This window comes from Sebastes umbrosus, chromosome 3 (assembly GCF_015220745.1).
Source record: "Sebastes umbrosus isolate fSebUmb1 chromosome 3, fSebUmb1.pri, whole genome shotgun sequence".
Classification (NCBI taxonomy): domain Eukaryota; kingdom Metazoa; phylum Chordata; class Actinopteri; order Perciformes; family Sebastidae; genus Sebastes; species Sebastes umbrosus.
Window position 1 is genome coordinate 25270387 of NC_051271.1, and position 17290 is coordinate 25287676.

The window sequence follows — 17290 nt, forward strand, 5'->3', positions numbered from 1 at the left end:
CATTTGAAGAGCTCACTGGGTTGTTGACTATATTGACAGGAACCCTTTGACTCAAACAGTAATTCTGTTTTTGACGTTCATATTACTGCAAAGACAAAGCAAAATCCTTGAAATAACAACATCCAAAGAGGCTTCAGTTTGATTAGTAGGTGAAGAAAAAGCAGGAAAAGGGCAAAACAAAAATATAATTGAACCGATTTCTCCTTTCAATGAACAAATGTCAAAGGCCAGCATCAAGTCATGTGCAGGAAAACAGCATCCTAGTGTAAGGGGATGTTCGTTCACTCCCTCGGCTCTTTGTGCAGGGTTGATATGACTACATGAAATGGGTGAGATGAAAAGGTGGCATGGCTGCCTAGAAACCTTTGCTATTGTGATAAAAGACAAGGCTCAAAATGGTAGGAAGCAGGACCTTGAGGAAAATGGCTTGGATTCAGCCCCTTAATGAGAGCACGGGAGCCAAATAAGCAACGGCAGCCAGGTCTAATTTGTTTTAGGTGTGCTCAGAATAGATAAGGACAAATCTGTGGCCTTCACCCCCTCCCCCAACCTTTGCCTCCCTGGAGATAACACTGAGTGCTGCCAGCCAATCTCCGTGGGCAAAGGAGAGGGGGTAAAGAAATAAAAAAAAAAAAACGGAGAAGGAAAAGCCTGAGGGACAGACGGCCTTAAGATCTGCAGATCTCTAACTTACTGGATTTATTCAAGCTTTAAAACTGCAGATTAATTTGGTCGCAGAGGTCTGGGGGAGTGTGAAAAAAAGAAAGAAAAATGAGGCCGTACGCCGCCGCGCATCTCAACCTAAAGGGCAACCTTAAGCTCCTGTCAAGACAATAGGATTTTGCCATCTGAACCACGATGCAGACCGCTTAATTATACACATCTTCCCTGCGAGCTACCCTCGGCTACTTAAGAGCATGGGGCCCCTTATTCATTGTCATGCCCTTTTTCCCCTAGATTGGTCGTGCCGTGTGGATTTTCTGTCAGCTTCCATTTGCGCCGAGTAGCTGTCCTCCTCAGGCCTGTGCTGTGCTCGGAGAGGCACAACCGCACGGCACTGTTAAAGAATTCATCGCTTTTGCCACTGCCACCAATTAAGGCCAAAGCGTAATCGGAGGCGTCTGGACGCTGCCCTTACATTATGTGGTCTGTCGCCTCCTCTGCCCCTGTTTGATTTAACATCCCTGGTTCAGCGGTGAAGGAAAATTCATTGCCATTGTCTTTATTATAGTGCGAGGAGAGAGAGAGAGAGAGAGAGAGAGAGAGAGAGAGAGAGAGAGAAAGAGAGAGAGAGAGAGAGAGAGAAAGAGAGAGAGAGGGAGAGGGGGGTAGGAAGCAGCCCAGCGGAGGACGGACAGCGTGAAAGAGCAGGTGCGGGAGGACGTTAATGTGTGGCACTTTAAATTTTAAACAGATGAGAATCAATTATTGATGCTGACTCTGGCTGAGAAGTTAAAAGGTATCTCGTCATTACTGAGAGCCTGCATGAAAAAAAGTGTGAGAGAAAAGTCTCCAGCAAATGCATCATGGGATTGCAACGAGCGCAGAGCATCGCAATGAGCTGTTTTTCTCCTGTTCTCCATAAAAATGATGTGATCTTGACTTATTTTAATTTCCGCACGTATTGTATGTTTTGGCTCTAATGCAACAATTTGTACAAAGCCCTTTCCATTAAATAAATATCGCCATAATTGAGGTGAAGTGCAACAAGGCCAGTGGCAAATGAGTGATTGAACTGATGTGACATTAAGAGCCAGATTAGAAAAGTTGTTCTTGAACATTTTTTCATCAGCCATTACCGGTTACATTACAGGTATATTGCTGCTTCTGTTGTGGTTTTATCATACATCTTATGAGGCATTAGCTATATAATGACATTCTCCTTAAAAACAGTTAACTATAGAGTAAACTGCACTTGGAAATAACGCATGATCCTGATGATGGCTCCTTTCCATCCATGGCCAGTGTGATGCTCTTCAATACAGACAATATGACGGTCACAATTTCTTCCTATTTGTGGGCTGACGTTGGTAAATCGCTCTCATTGGCGGACTGAAAATAATAGATCCAATACTTTGGCTACCTGCCAAGATGAAGAATATCCTGTAATAGTATAATTAGTTTCAGTTTTATCCATTAATTACAATGATAATAGTTAAACAGAGAAAATATGAGTTGTTATTTCACAGTGACTTTTTTAAAAATAAAATCCAGGCTAAGGAATGTTGAAATATCTTAATGTGAAAGCTAGCCATTTAAAGGTGCAGTATGTAGGATTTGGCGGCAGCTAGTGGTGAGGTTGCAGATTGCTGAAACTTTTACCGTGTGCCAAGCGTGTAGGAGAGCTACGGTGGCCGACGCCAATGATCCGCTCCGTATGTAGATACAACACGTTCTTATCCCAACTTGTCACATACCGCTGCTTTGTCACGCCGTGATCCCCCTTGGCGTCTCCCCTTGGCGTCACGCAACCACTATAGTTCCCCTTGGTGTCACGTTAGGATTAGGCAACAAAACCACTATAGTAGGTTTAGGAAAGAACTACACGGTTGGGCTTAAAACTACTACGTATGTTCAGTAAAAATGACACTTAACGTTGTGAACATGGGACAGGAACAAACGGCTGATTGTAACGTGATGCACGGGACGCAAACAGCGGTCTCCTTGATGAAAGCCTTGTGTTTGTTGGACTAAATTGGATTAAACTACGTCACCACACTCCCGGTGCACTTTCTCAGAGCATTTACTGTTGCCGCAGATGGGTATACATTGTAGTTAATGGAACGCCCAGTGCGTTTCATGCTGGCGCTAAAGGGAGCTGTGTGCAGTGGTACTAAACGCTGATGGTCGTGAAAAAGCCTCAGTATTTAACGCCCTGGAGAATGGGCTGGTAGATATAAACGGCTCATTCTAAGGTAATGAAAACACAATGATTCTTATTATCAGGTGATTATACACCCAACAAAGACATACTTATTAGTATTATATTCCATTTCTGCCAATAGATCTCCCTAAATGCTACACACTGTTCCTTTAAACAATGGAGCCTACAAAGAGTGTGTGTGATGAAGTATTGCTGTTGCAGAAATATTTCTGTTCAAAACTAAATAAATCTTGACTTTATTTTAGCCGTGCTTCTATAAGCAAGGTGCTCAAAAGTATCAGTATTACTGTCGTTGCTTGATGTAAGGAGCGGACTTTAAGAGCCGGGTATCGTGGCTTTTTAGACCATGGACCTATTATTTAAAAAAACCTTGTATTAGGGATGCTAATTAAAAAAAAAAAATTCTAACCGATAATCGACCCTCGTTAACCAATTATTAACCGTTAACCGACAAGATTAGTGCATTGCATGCAGCACTGCTATTTTTAGTGCATAACAAGCCGACCAGCTGTAACGAAAAGCCGATGCACAAACAAGGATAATTCCATCACTTATCACTTGCTGCAGTGTATGAGCAAATAGACAACTGAGTCCCTGGTTCACCCGACTAGGAGAGTAAGCAGCCACGATGCTGCATGTATTGTCCCAGTAAGTCTCCACCGCACCATTTACAGTAGTTTAGCTGCGAAGTTGTTAGCAGTGTGTTTGCCTGGCGTAACGCTACTCTGTCTGCCCGGCAGACCGTGTGTCTTTGTGCTACGTTAGCAGCTGTAGCGTTGCTGGTGGCTTCGTGCTCGCCGTTGTCACGCACATACGGTCTGTAAGCGTGGCGCAACGTTGGCGAGTGTTCGACAGACCGTGTGTGTGTGGCGGCAGTGAGTGTGGGGTTGTCGATGGCGTCATAGCTGTGAACGTAGCAGTAGCAGTGTGTGTACAGTTTATTTGTCGGTGAATAAATGCCATGTGTTTAAAACTGTTTAAAACTGCAACCGTAATCCGGGAGAAAATACATTTCCCTTTAAATGTAATTTAGGATGCAGTTTAGTTTTAGAAAATGTAATTTTGCAGGAGACAGGGTTGTAGTGCAAGAAGTGAACATGCATGTGTGTGTGTGTAGTTGGCTACACAGTGCAGAAGCAAAAACAGGAAGAGAAAAATACCATCTTAAAACACGTTATTCATCCATGTGTCAGACTCATTCCTTCATATTCAGTTCAGGTTTAACCATTCAAACCAGACTTTTGGTCAGTGGTAAATACGGTACATGGTAGTTTCCTAACAAACAAGACTCAGATTTATAATAACAAGACTTTTTGTTTTAATTTTATAGATATACAAATAGATACAGTAGAGATGTCAAGAGTTGACAACTCATCTTGTCCTGTTGAACTGGAGATTCAACCGGACAGCGTGAGCAAAGTCATGTAGTTTTATCAGTTTTTTCTTCTAGCTGTGAATTTAATCAACTTATGAGAAGTTAGTCAATTTAAGTCAATTTTATTTATATAGCCCAGTATCACAAATTTGCCTCAAGGGGACTTTACAATCTATACAGCATACAGCCTCTGTCCTTGGACCCTCGCATCGGATAAAAGTTAATTCATTAACCCCCATTCTGCAATCATGTATGCACAGTATGCATTCAATTAAGAAGACTGGAGTCGATTGCTAAGAGGGCAACAACTCATCACTAACTCATAATACAGGGTTAAAATAATCCTATAATTCTAAGGTGTAGAGGAACTGATCTGCATATGATCTGTATTTCAGTCTATCTGTCTGTTTCTCTCACTCAAACATTGATCTCTGACACAGACCACTAAATTACAGTTCGTCTATTGATTTCAAACATTTCTCCTCAGGGCCAACCTCCTCACTGCTCAGAATACTTGCTTCCTGCTATGGGTCTGGTGGACATGATGCTTCTTGTTGCCTAAGATGATAACTTTACCCTGGCCCTGGTGCTAGGGATTCACTGACTGTAGACCAGTGGATTTAAAGGTCCCATCCCATCACTGCTGAAAGTTTTTCTAAAAGATACCCTAAGTGTTTGGATTGATTTCTTGCCTTCCAGGAAGCTACTTTTTCAATGTTTGCAGAGACTTGAATCTGGCTTGAAATAGGTAATCTATAACAACAGAACTTCTGGTGTGCTCTTCTGGTCTGTTACCTTATCAGTGCATGATAATGCACTTATAAACAGGAACTCTAATTAACAGTCGTCCTTGTTGGTGCAAGTGCTTGTAGAAATCTAGTAAAAAAAAAAGGTAAACGTGGATGTCATGAGAAGAATCTTGTGAATTTGGTAGTTTCTTGCATTTTGACCATATAAATTACAGGTATATACTGTATATTTATGTGTCAATAATTGTCCATAGTCAATCACAATTAATGACAAATTAATAAACAATTAATTAATTGTCAAGTATTTAATACTCTTATCAACATGGCAGTGGGCAAATATGCTTGCTTTATACAAATGTATGTGTATATTTATTACTGGAAATCAATTACCAACACAAAACAATGACTAATATTATCCAGAAACCCTCACAGGTACTGCATTTAGCATAAAAAAATATGCTCAAATCATAACATGGCAAACTGAAGCCCAACAGGCAACAACAGCTGTCAGTGTGTCAGTGTGCTGACTTGACTATGACTTTCCCCCAAAACTGCATGTGATTATTATAAAGTGGGTATGTCTGTAAAGGGGAGACTCGTGGGTACCCACAGAACCCATTTTCACCCCTTTGAAAATGGCTATGACAGTTTTTTCTCACCAACATTTAGCGTAAGTTCAGAGCGTTATTTAGCCTCCTTACAACAAGCTAGTATGACATGGTTGGTACCTATGGATTCATTAGGTTTTTCTAGTTATGATACCAGTATCTTCACTCTAGCTTTAAAACTGAGCCCGCTACAACCTCTGAAAGATCGATTGCGTTAATGCTTGAAAGAAATTAGTGGCCTTAAAAAGGAATTTGCGTGAACGCGTTATTATCCCGTTAACTTTGACAGCCGTAGTATATTCACGTGTATAAGATTGAAAATAGGCTTTTTGTGTGTTGCTCAACTAATCATAATTAAAACTATAGAAAACATTCATGATTTCGGTTTACTTGTTGTCTTGTATTACTACTTTAAATTTAGGTGATGTGGCTTTGAATCACAGATTGTGCCTTTTAAATACGTTTTTTGCGTTGGCAGCAACTCTTAAATCTGATATCTTCCCACATATGCAGTATACGTATGGAAGATTTGTGTTTAGTTGATGGGTTAAAGCGTGGAAAAACATCAGAATGTTCCTTTAACTGTTTAACTGGTAAAGCTACTTGATGCAGGTTACAATATTGAGCTGCAAAAGAAAAAAAAAAAAACTCCAATCTCTGTTAACCTCATTGTAGTCGGCAGAACCGATGAAATGTAATATGCAGGGCCATTGAATCGCAGGATGCACTAATGAGTTTATATCTATAGGTTAAAAGGCAGTAAATGACAGATGGCTTTGTGCCATTCACCCAAGAAAACTGGCGTGAAAGTGAATTTGTGAGTGACAACTGGTGATGGGAGAAATCGGTCAACGTGGTTTAAGCGTCTCAGTTTCTGCAAGTCAAATCCTCGCATGCTGCCACCTCCTCTATTGTGGCTCTGCTCTCACATTATGAATATTTCATGGCAAGCATCTGACACCATGCCCAGAAAGATATTTCAAGGTTTTTTTTTTTTCTGATAGAAACCCTGGGGTTAGAGAGTGTCACAGAGGCGTGAAGTCAGTCTGTGGCCCCCGGGCGAAGGATAGGATTTATGATGCACCGGTTGATGACATCAGGTGGATATTTTCATTCCTGAGCGGAGAGCCCCTTTGTCCTCCACGACTGATAAACCATTGAGCTGCTCGCTGTTTGTTGTCACTCTTCTAAAGATCTGTCTGTGGCGTTCTGTTGAGTAGAGAAATGATTTCAATCTGCTCGAGAGTGCAAGCTGTGTTTTGACAAACTGTGACCGGTTTCCCCGTCTGATCAGTATGGAGCTGGAATGACTGAGCAGGCGGGAGTCTGCTTGGATTAGCTCCGTCTTAAACGCTGCCTTTAGCATATTACATTGCCCACTGGCTTCCTCCTGACGATATCTCTCTTGTTTTGTCTTTGTCAAGTTTAACCTTCCAGTTTAACTAAAGCCTTATGTAATTCCACGTTTTAGGTTGCTTCAAGTGAAATATCATGACTCTATATAATATTATGAGTTTTATGACTCTGATGAGATGACTTTAATCCTTGTTTTTCTTTCTTATTAGGAAGGGAGGTTTTCTTTACACATGCCTAGAGAACTGACCTTGCAGTGTCATTGTATGTGTATGCTCCCGATTCGACTGTTAAATAGGCGTTAAAACCCTGTGTTTTGTGTCCGATCCATCATCCTCCACGCCATAAGGAGTTTGTCGCAGGTCGCTGTCATGTTCTTTTATACCTTTTTTCGGCGATATACCATGTGAATAGTTGATAAAACCTAATATTGGGTGTAATAGGCCCCTAATGACCCACATCTAGGGTGCTGATGGCGACTGATAACGCCTATTTAATAACCTTCGGTCTCAGCTAAATTAAATAAAACCACATTAAGACTACCTTCCTACTTGGATTTTTCAATACAGTATATACTGTATAAATGCAGTAGTACAGTGGTTTTCAACCTATTTTACATATGACTCCTGGAATTATGCTTCTCCGAAGATAAACATCAATGTCTCTGCGAACAAACGTAGAGACGGGTGTTATGGGTAACTGTAAGTCACACCTACTAAATCTCAACTACATGTTGTGCGGACCTGCATGTCAAGCAAGTTGATTAGTTGATTCAACTCTTGTCGGGAGGCAGGTTAGAACCAATGTATAATAATTCCAGCTTTACAACAAAGCAATGTCTACTTGTGATCATTTCACCAGTCGTTAGGTGTGGAAATCAACTTATCACGAATTACCTTTTTACAACTGCAAATTTTGCAGTTTGTCAACATCTGTTTTATCTAATAATATACAGTTTCCACTCTGTCCATCTCAGAGTTTTCATTCACATATCTTGAGGTCAGAGGTCAAAAGGACCTCTTTGAAAATGGCCATGCCAGTTTTTCCTCGCCAAAATTTGGCGCAACTTTGGAGCGTTATTTAGCATTCTTCCAGATAAGCTAACATGTCATGGTACCAATAGATTCCTTAGGTTTTCTAATGTCAGTTCTAGCTGACGTCAGTGTATGGATACGATATTGCCACGCAAAATATCATGATACTAAGCTGTATCGATTTTTTCCTCCACCCCTACCAGTCGTACATTATATGTCCAGCTTAACTAAATAGTGATATTTTTTCCTTTATTTGAATAGTCCTGAAGCAGTAAAAGTATCCAGTAATCCATAATAAACATATCTTTATGTAACAGAAGTATGTTTTTACTGTTTTCCATGTTACGACCCTCCGATTTATCTTGTGACTTATATATTTTTTTCTTTAACCTTTTATTTATCCAGGGAAGTTTCACTGAGAGCCCGGCTCCCTTTTGCTAGAAGCTGCACAGTACAACCACAGTGTGACCTGCTGGCCACTGAGCAGCTCCACTGGAGCAGTTGGGGTTAAGGGCGTTGCTCAAGGGCACACCACTGGTGCTAATGAGGCAATGTCTGCGCTGTTTTCTTTAACTTTCGCCTCCCAGATTTATCCGTGACCTTCCGCTCACAAGCTCCCTTTTAGTTTACGTTTAGGGCACCATTGCCCACTTTGTACTGATCATTTAATCAAGAAAGTTTCATGTCCATCCGAGCTGTAGAAATGCTCTAACTGTGAGTCACCTAACATTGTCAATGGGAAAAATGGGAGTTTTACTTTGGAAACAAGGAGTTCCCAAAAATAACTGTATTGTGGTGACCCTGCATATCTCAATTCTTAAACCTTGGTTGACTTGTTGCACATTTAACATACCAGTAACTTCTCTCAGGTTGTGTCAATGCAACATCTGCTGCTTATATAGTCTGTATAAAAGGTAGCATGAAGGTATATAAGCAGAGTAAAGGCACTCTACTTGACAAGTGCAAAATGGCTGCACATATTCACAATCTTTACCGAACTGACATTTTTGTTACTCCCTGAATTTGATGCACAGATTGATTCGATGATTTGAAGTCTCCATTACGTGAACGCAAATTAAAGATTCAACTTCAGCTGTGTGTATTTTCAAATCCTAACCTAAATATTATGTTGATTTACAGTAAATATGCAGAGCTCTGCATATAGACCTTCTGAGTTTAAGGGCTCCCACACAGATGCTGAGAAATCTGCTCAAAACAAGAAGGCCTGCTCCTACTTTGCATTTCAATTTAACATTTCAGAGAACTGGCAGCATGTTGCCTCGCTTAGCCGTCGCTTCGTTACACCCACATGGCTTCTCGCCGTGCTTGCTGACGTCTTGCGCTGTTCAAAGGGCTGCAACTTGGCTGAGAAATTGGGGATTTCCATACCAGATCCCTCAGGTATCTCCACACTCAAAACGCGTGTCCTGCTCATCTTCCTCCTCATCCCCCGCTCCCATCCTGCAACGCCGGCCCTTCTCCCCGCTCACACTGCTCTGATTTTCCGTCTCGGAGCTCAATTGACCTCGCCGCTGCATGTCTTTGTTTTGTTTTCCTGAAATCTCAGCAGCACCTGAAAGCTTCTCCGCTGTCTCCCATATAGGGCTTGCTCCCAGAGGAGAGTTAGCTTTGTAGCAGCCCTGTGTAAAATTGCTTTACTTGGACAAGGGTACTTAGGTGAAGCTAATTGAAATGGAGGCCGGCACTGTTGTACTTAGTAGCAGGTAGGTGATCCCGGCTACAGACGGCAGCCTCTGACCCAAGGGTGCTGCCTCGGTATCTTCCTACGAGGGTCGGCTCAGCCTCCGTCTGTGTGGGCAGGGATTTTCCATGCATGATAAATGGAAGAGGCACGGCGTCTGAGCACTGTTTCAGCAGCAGAAAGTCGCTCCCTTTTTAGCCTAGATATCTCTCACACTGTACGGGTGCATTGTGTGATATTGTATTCTGTGTTATAGGGGGAGATAGTTCTAAATTGATACTGAGTTAGTGTTATTATTAAAGCATACCAGACAATGTGAAAACACTAAAAGGAAATATGTGTCTTTAAGGCCTTCTTTCTGCTCCCTTATTTTGATGGCAAATGCTGATGAATTACTGGACGAAAAAAACCTCCTGAGTATAAACATTAGTTATTCATATAAGCAGTTTTAATGAAGATGCTTGTAAATAGTCAGCCCCTTTAAATACTACACATTTGCTTTGCCAAATACATTTTGAAGGAAACAAAGCACGGTATCTTTGGTCTGCACAGGAGTTGTATGGAGGATGTGATTGATGATTTTTGCGTACTGCATCTCCTGTGTTTTTAGATTGAAGCAAACTGGTTACAGCTAGGGAAAGATTGTGGTTTTGGTTAAAAATTGAAAGTCAACACGCCCCATCTCGTGTTTTAGTGTTGATTGACCGTAGCGGACATTGAAGGGAAAACACGTGAAATATTTTGACAGGGAATATTTTGCAAATAAGCTTTAGTATGAATTTTACATGTGCAATTAACGGTTTGCATAGATTTAAATTTAGACGTTTCTTTGTTATATTGATTAATAAAAAGCACAGTTTAGTTTGTAAACTACAAAACATGCACATTTTTTTGTATATGAATGTAGTTTCTAGGAGACGGGGGTTGAAATATTGGCAACACTTTATTTTGCGTGCCCTTATTTAGCATTGCTAAACAGTATATAAACATTTAATACATGGTTTAGAAAAACACAATACTGTAGTTTTTATTAATATATTTGCCAACCACTACAACTCCTGCTGTGGTCGCCCACAAGTGGAGGCTGGTGTATAAACAGATAATGAATTACAATATAGTAAAACACAATTGTAATAATATAAAACATGACTTCATAGGAGAAGTTATAGATGTTGACAAATACTGTACATTAATAAAAACTGTCCTTATATCTGCTTACAACTACATTATGATGTGTTATAAGACATTTCATTTATTAAATGTTTGTCTACTGCTTATAAATGCTAAATAGGGGAACTTAAAGCAGTTGGTAACTTTTATAAAAATAACTTTGAGCAGTGAGCGGTGCTTGGCTTTGACTCTTGTTTTGAACATTGCGGCCGGGTCACCATTTTTTTCATTTTACAGCAAAACAGTACACTACAAGATGTGTCTGAAAACATTTGAGGTGAGAAATAGGCATTACAGTAACAGAATTGTGATTCATATTTGATCAGCGCTGCCTAGTTTGACAGTTTGATCGGAGTGATTGACACTGCATTAGAGACTCCTCGGCTCTGATTGGTTGTTTTCCGTCAGATGCGAGGAACCTGATGTTTTCACAGATTATCTGTCTCATGCGCTACTGTCAGGATATACTGTAGTGACAGTTTCAGCAAATGTGACAAAAAGTTATATTTTTATACAAGTTACCAACGGAACCTTTAAAGTAGAGTGTTACCCAAATATTTGCTTTCATCCACCATTAAAACCGAGTTATGGCTTCTCGTAGTGAGCCTATACGTCTATACTAACCATGGATACTGATCTTTGTAGTCAAAGATGATGTCATATAACCCAATGCTGAACACTTGATGAAAAACTTAACAGGCATCCAGGCATTGTGGTTAAAATGCATACTTTATAACTGCAGTAGATTTCAGCAGCGGATCTTGTTGTGTTTATCTGTCTCTCCATGTTTATCTCAACTGTCAATATCCAATAACATCAAGCAATATAGTTCACATAGGTTTTGGACAGGAGAAGGGTAAATTCACACTGACACATCTCACACAAGGCATAAATCTGGAGTTTCACTACTGTCAATGGTTTGAACCTTTCAAGCATCTTGCACTTTAGGCCACGCCCCAATCAGTGATGTCACTGGCTTTGTCCGAAATCGCATACTATGCACTACACACCCAACATGTGTACTATCGTCCAACATACTTTTGTGTGAATAAACAGTAGTATGTATCTTTTCGGACGCACTGAGCAGTAATTTACGTCGTCACTTCCTGAGAGCCCCATTGCCGGTTGAGATGCGTAACCATGGTAACCCGTGGTGTGACCAAACAATAATTTGTGAGAATCCAAATTTCAAAAAATATATAACGCCTAGCAAAGTGAAATCTTATACTTAAACTTGAAACGTTATTGATGTTACAGAGCTGTCTGTCAAAATCTGTTATCAACGTTGCTGTCACTACCACATTGCACTGTGGGAAATCAATGCCGACTTAGTGTCCAGCGTTGCATACTATAATATTTCAATGGAATTTCATACTAAGGTTTCGGACATAATACTGTTTTAGCATATTAATAGCATGTTAGTATGGAATTTCGGAACCACCGGCTCAGCAGGTGTTTTGCCGTTGGCAGCTGATGGAAAACATCTGCTGGGACATCACCGATTTGGGCGTGTCTGGAGGAGAGCAGGAGATTGCAGCTCAGATGTGAGATTCAGTGTGGATTTAGCCTTTTCAAACATTTGACCGATTCCATCAATGTACACTGACTTCCTGCTAAAGTGACATTTGCGGTGCTGCCCCAGTTATACTGGGCTCGTTCCATTTCACTGTCCACTCAATGGCTCCCTTGCCGTTTGATAAAAAGTGTATTTTCTGAAGCCACTGAGCCTTGGCCCGTCTCACTGCAAACCCACTCCTATGGAGGGCTAGTAAAATATACGTCCTACAGGAATACTGCACTGTAATTACATTCCCCCATTAGCATACGGAGGCTCGGAGTCACACTGCACTCAGCCTCCAGCAGCACTTTGCCATATGGTCCGTCTGCGCTTCTCAGGCGATATTTGGCAAGACTCTCGCAGAAGGTCAAATATCAAGTCAGAGGACTGTGCCAGAATTGCATCTATGCTAATTGCTCTCTCTCTCTCTCTCTTCCTCTGCTCCCTCATCCATCTCATGCTCCTCTGCTCCTCGCTCTCTTTTCCTCCCTCTCCTCCTCTCCCACTGAAGTAAGTAATCTGCTTTAGGATGTTTCTGAGATGGAGATGGATTTGGATTTCCTCCGCTGCCCCTCAGCCTAATCTCCCCCCTGTGACCACCCCGCCTCTCCCAGGCACAGCTCTTAAGCACACCATCATACATCCGCTCCCACCCCCCCCCCCCATCCCAACCCCCCCTCTTCATACATGCCTAGTCAGCAAAAAACTCCTCAAATTCCTCATTACTCACAAACATCCGCAATACACTTAGCTTGATTTGCTCACACGGATGCCTGGTGCAAGGCTGGACTTTATATTTAAAGATTGTAGCTGTGTAGTATTTCAGTATTGGAATGCAGGACACTAGTGTTATTGAGCTCTTTGTCTGTGTGCATTAGTGTCGCGAGCATATTTAAGTTGGGCGGGTATCTGAATGCATATGCAATTTAGAGGAAAAATAGGTGGAAAGAAATAGCTTATGGTATTCTACTTAATTTGTTAATAACTCTGATTTAAAATCTCCATGGAAAATGTAATACGCTGATGATCGGTGTAGAATATGAGCTGAAAAAAATTGCTGGTAAATGTCTGCAAGGGTTGACAATATACTGCCAATTTAGCTGGTGTACAACCTTGTGTATTATAGGCCACAGAGATGTGGATCTCACGTTGATTTATAAGGGAGTAAAATGCTGATGTAAACAATTGAACTTCTTGATAATAATCATTTATAAATCATACACCTTTTTTTTTTATTTAAAATCATCATTGTCATAAATTGGATGCTATTCTCACTTAGATAAGGTTAACTGGAAAATCACAAGTGCAGCTTTTATGGCACCTGTGACAAATGGTATGTAATGAGAGTGGGTATGTGGACTTGTGTACTTACACATTGTATGGCTTTGTGTTTCCTTTCATTCTGCTGGCTGCTGCCCAATGATGTCATATGTCTGCAGCGATGATGAGATGGTCCTAAAAAATGAAAATAACGTGAATATTTGGCAGAATTGTAAGAAATTGAGCACATTTGTTTGTGTTTTCAGAAAATGTCTTTAGTGTTATTTATTTTAAGGCTGTCAATATATCAAAATACTAAAGAGAACTACAGTCACAGTAACCGACTAAATAACTGCATCGAATGGAGAGCAATTTGATTTACACTAAGTGTCTTATTTCACTTTAGGATTTATATCTCTATAATGTTATTACCATATTCTGAAAATTGTACTGTGAAAGTTATAATCTGAGGGAACTGTGAAAAATTAAACCTTTAATGGGCTACGGGATAGTGTTTAATTAAAAACACTGCTGGTTGGGAGCATTTGGTAGGATCAGTATAAAGATCAGTTAAGAAATGTGTTTTTGTTGCATGGACATAAGTCAGTGTTGTTCCACCAAACGTTCCCCAAAAGGCATATTTTAGTGCCAATATAAATCAAAGGAAAAGCAGCCACCCTGATATCTAATAGTTGTTGGTTTATTTATAGGAGACAGTGCACATTAATCAACATTGACGTTGTCAGTGGTGGAAGTATTCAGATACAAATAAAATAAAAATATATACAGATATGTACGTATTATTAGCAAAAAGTACTTAAAATATCAAAAGTAAATGTGCTCATAATTCAGAAAATGTATCACTGTGACTGTTATAGAATTATGTATTTTATTACTGGATAATTATTACTAATGCATTAATGTGTAAGTAGCATTTTACTGTTGTAGTTGGTTGAGGTGAAGATTATTTTGACTATTTAATGTAGTGTTGGGTGGTTTAATCCATCAAATAAGGTTTTGTATGTAAAATCTTAACCTGTAAAGTAACGACAGCTGAGTAAAAAGTACAATATTTTCTTATGTAGTGGGGTAGAATTACAAATTAGCATAAAATGGAAATACTCAAGTAAAGTAGACCTACCTACTATTTGTACTTAAGTGCAGTACTGGAGTAAAGTACTCAGTTACTTTCCACCACTGGAAATCATAACAAAATCAATGTATATGTGGCGGAGTAACCTCGAAGTCCCAGTACAAGCAAAAAGTGACAAAATGTATAAAAAAACAAGTCAGAGTCTAAATTACACCTCTTCCTAACTGGACACGATGCGAACAAGCAAACATCAGATTGTCTCCTATTTTTCCCAACCTAATCCGTGTGCCAGTGAACAGGCTAAACGGCGTGTTGCTTGTTTGAAGAAACGCTCACCCTGGCTCTATTTTTGCGTAGTTTCACACACCCGCTCCACCTCCAACCTATTTTCATTGATCGAAATCGACGCTGAGAGTAACGGACAGTTAATCAATATCACTCTTTATTACAGTCTATATAAAATATCACAGTGTACAAATCATGATCAATCTAGCTGAGGAAATGATTAAAACTTAAGAAAATTACATTAATTAAAAATAAATATCTTAGACAATAACTCATTTGCAGAAGGAGAAATAACAACGATAAATCTCATCCCCTCCTCACGCTGCGACATCGCTCGTAGTATATCTGGGCAATTTTTCACGCTCCATCCGCCAGAGTTCGCTCGCTTGCTTTATGTTAGGAAGAGGTGTTAGGCTGCATTCACACCAGATCAGACGTTGCTGCGATTCGCCACAGGTTTGTGTGGGTGTGGGAGTCACTTTAATGGCCCATTGACTGCACGACGATTAACATCTTTTGTTCATGGCTGGGTTGTACAGCTCTGGATCGGCGGTGATTGGCCACCGCAGCGTGACGTTGGGTTGCGTTTATCCAAAAGTCGATTCTGTTTCAACTTTTTCGCCGCAATCCGCTGTTAAAATGGTTTTATCCATTGTGATGTACCACATGTGTAACTGTGCTTTCTAATACCACTGTACTGTACCTTTAAAAAAAATGTAATTACCCAACCAATAACAATTAATCACTTGCATTAATTGGTGTATTCAGAACACTGGAGCAAACATTTTTTTTGGCTGTAAACAAATAAACCACAAAGCAGAAAGATAATTTCATCAGAGCAGATGCTTATTCCATTACAGTCAGTTTACTTATTATCACTAGAATTAATGGTATTGATGATTCTGTATCTGCAGGTAATATTCAAGGTTTAAGCCTTTGAGCAGTGAGTGTGTTTTCAGTTGTGATGCAGGACTGGGGGCAGTGGCGTGTGGATGACTAGATGAGTGGTCTGTCCGTGATAGCGGCCTTGGAGAGGTACCTTTTATAAACGGCATTGGGTGGCTAGAATATTGGCTACAAGCCTCAAGATGAGATTTCAACCCCCACCCACCAACGCCTGTAACGGAGCAGGTGATGGATTGCTATACCTTCCAGGTTTGAGCTTGGCAACGCCCCAATATTCCTGCAGAATAAAGTGACAGGCAATATATAACACATCAGTTAAGGCTGACTGCACCGCTGAAACTTTTCCCCCCCTCTTCCTTAGACCTGGAGATCGGCCCTGAATGTCTGGCTGGCTCTTCGTTGACTCTTTCGTTTTACCCCTCTTTCCTGTCTCTTCCTACTTTTGTCCAGTTATCCTAAAAAAGTAATCAAAGGCATTTCCCTGCCATTTTATGCTGAAATGATCACAGACTTAACTTTTCTGACTGTAGTTCTGAGGTGTCAGATTTATTTGGCGCTTTCAAGGTTCGAGGTGTGGGTGGCAAAAAAGGGAAACAAATTGGCTGACCTGGGTTTGCACACAAATGCGTGCAGTTGGTTGCGACTCTGTGTGAAAGGTGTTTGTAATTATGTTTTTAAAAACCAGCGTCCAGGCGGCTAAAGCGGTGTCAACCGCAGTTTGTGTCAACAGAGAGGGGGCGCATTGGAATATATTTATATATATTTAGCTTGTCAGTGCTGCGTCCAAAGGATTGCGTTTATGAAAAGTGGCCTGGTTCCCGGTCTGTAGGTTAACAAATAATGGGTATTGTCAGGGTAATGTATGGGCCATGTGCTATAATGAGCATTCTGAAACACATCAGCACACTCCCACAAGCTGCTATTCAACCTGCCCAGTGCCACCGTCTCTCCCTGAGATTCCTCCCTTTCTGTCTCCCTCCATATCTGTCTCTGCCCTGCTTCTATCCCTTCCATCTCTACTCAGATTTTTCTGCCACACTACACATTTTTTTTCCAGGATTTTTTCCAGGATTCTTTCTCATCTCCAACACATTTTTTTTTTTATCTCAGCATATGAGGAGATTCTTGAGAATTCCTAGACAGAAAAAAGAAAGGGAGGGAAAAAGGCGAGTTTTGTAGTTGGCTGGGAAAAAAAATTCCACCCGCAATTATGGTGAATTAAAAGTTTTATGATGTTGTGCATGCTCGTGTGTGTGTCGGTGGGAGGGAGGGGAGGGGAGTGGAGGGGAGGGGAGAGGAGGGGAGGGGGGCCT

The 17290-nt window shown here is 40.7% G+C and overlaps 2 protein-coding genes across 2 annotated transcripts in view; one reads left to right on the forward strand and one right to left on the reverse strand.

Moving 5' to 3' along the window:
* Window positions 1-17290, reverse strand: part of tet2 (tet methylcytosine dioxygenase 2) — a 191137-nt gene that overhangs the window by 69958 nt on the left and 103889 nt on the right. The window contains exon 3 of the mRNA XM_037760876.1: window positions 13806-13888. The gene's annotated coding sequence lies outside the window, so the exon portion shown is untranslated. The remainder of the gene's footprint in view (window positions 1-13805; window positions 13889-17290) is intronic.
* cxxc4 (CXXC finger 4) overlaps window positions 1-17290 on the forward strand; it is a 34098-nt gene that overhangs the window by 9738 nt on the left and 7070 nt on the right. The gene's annotated exons all lie outside the window — the stretch shown is intronic.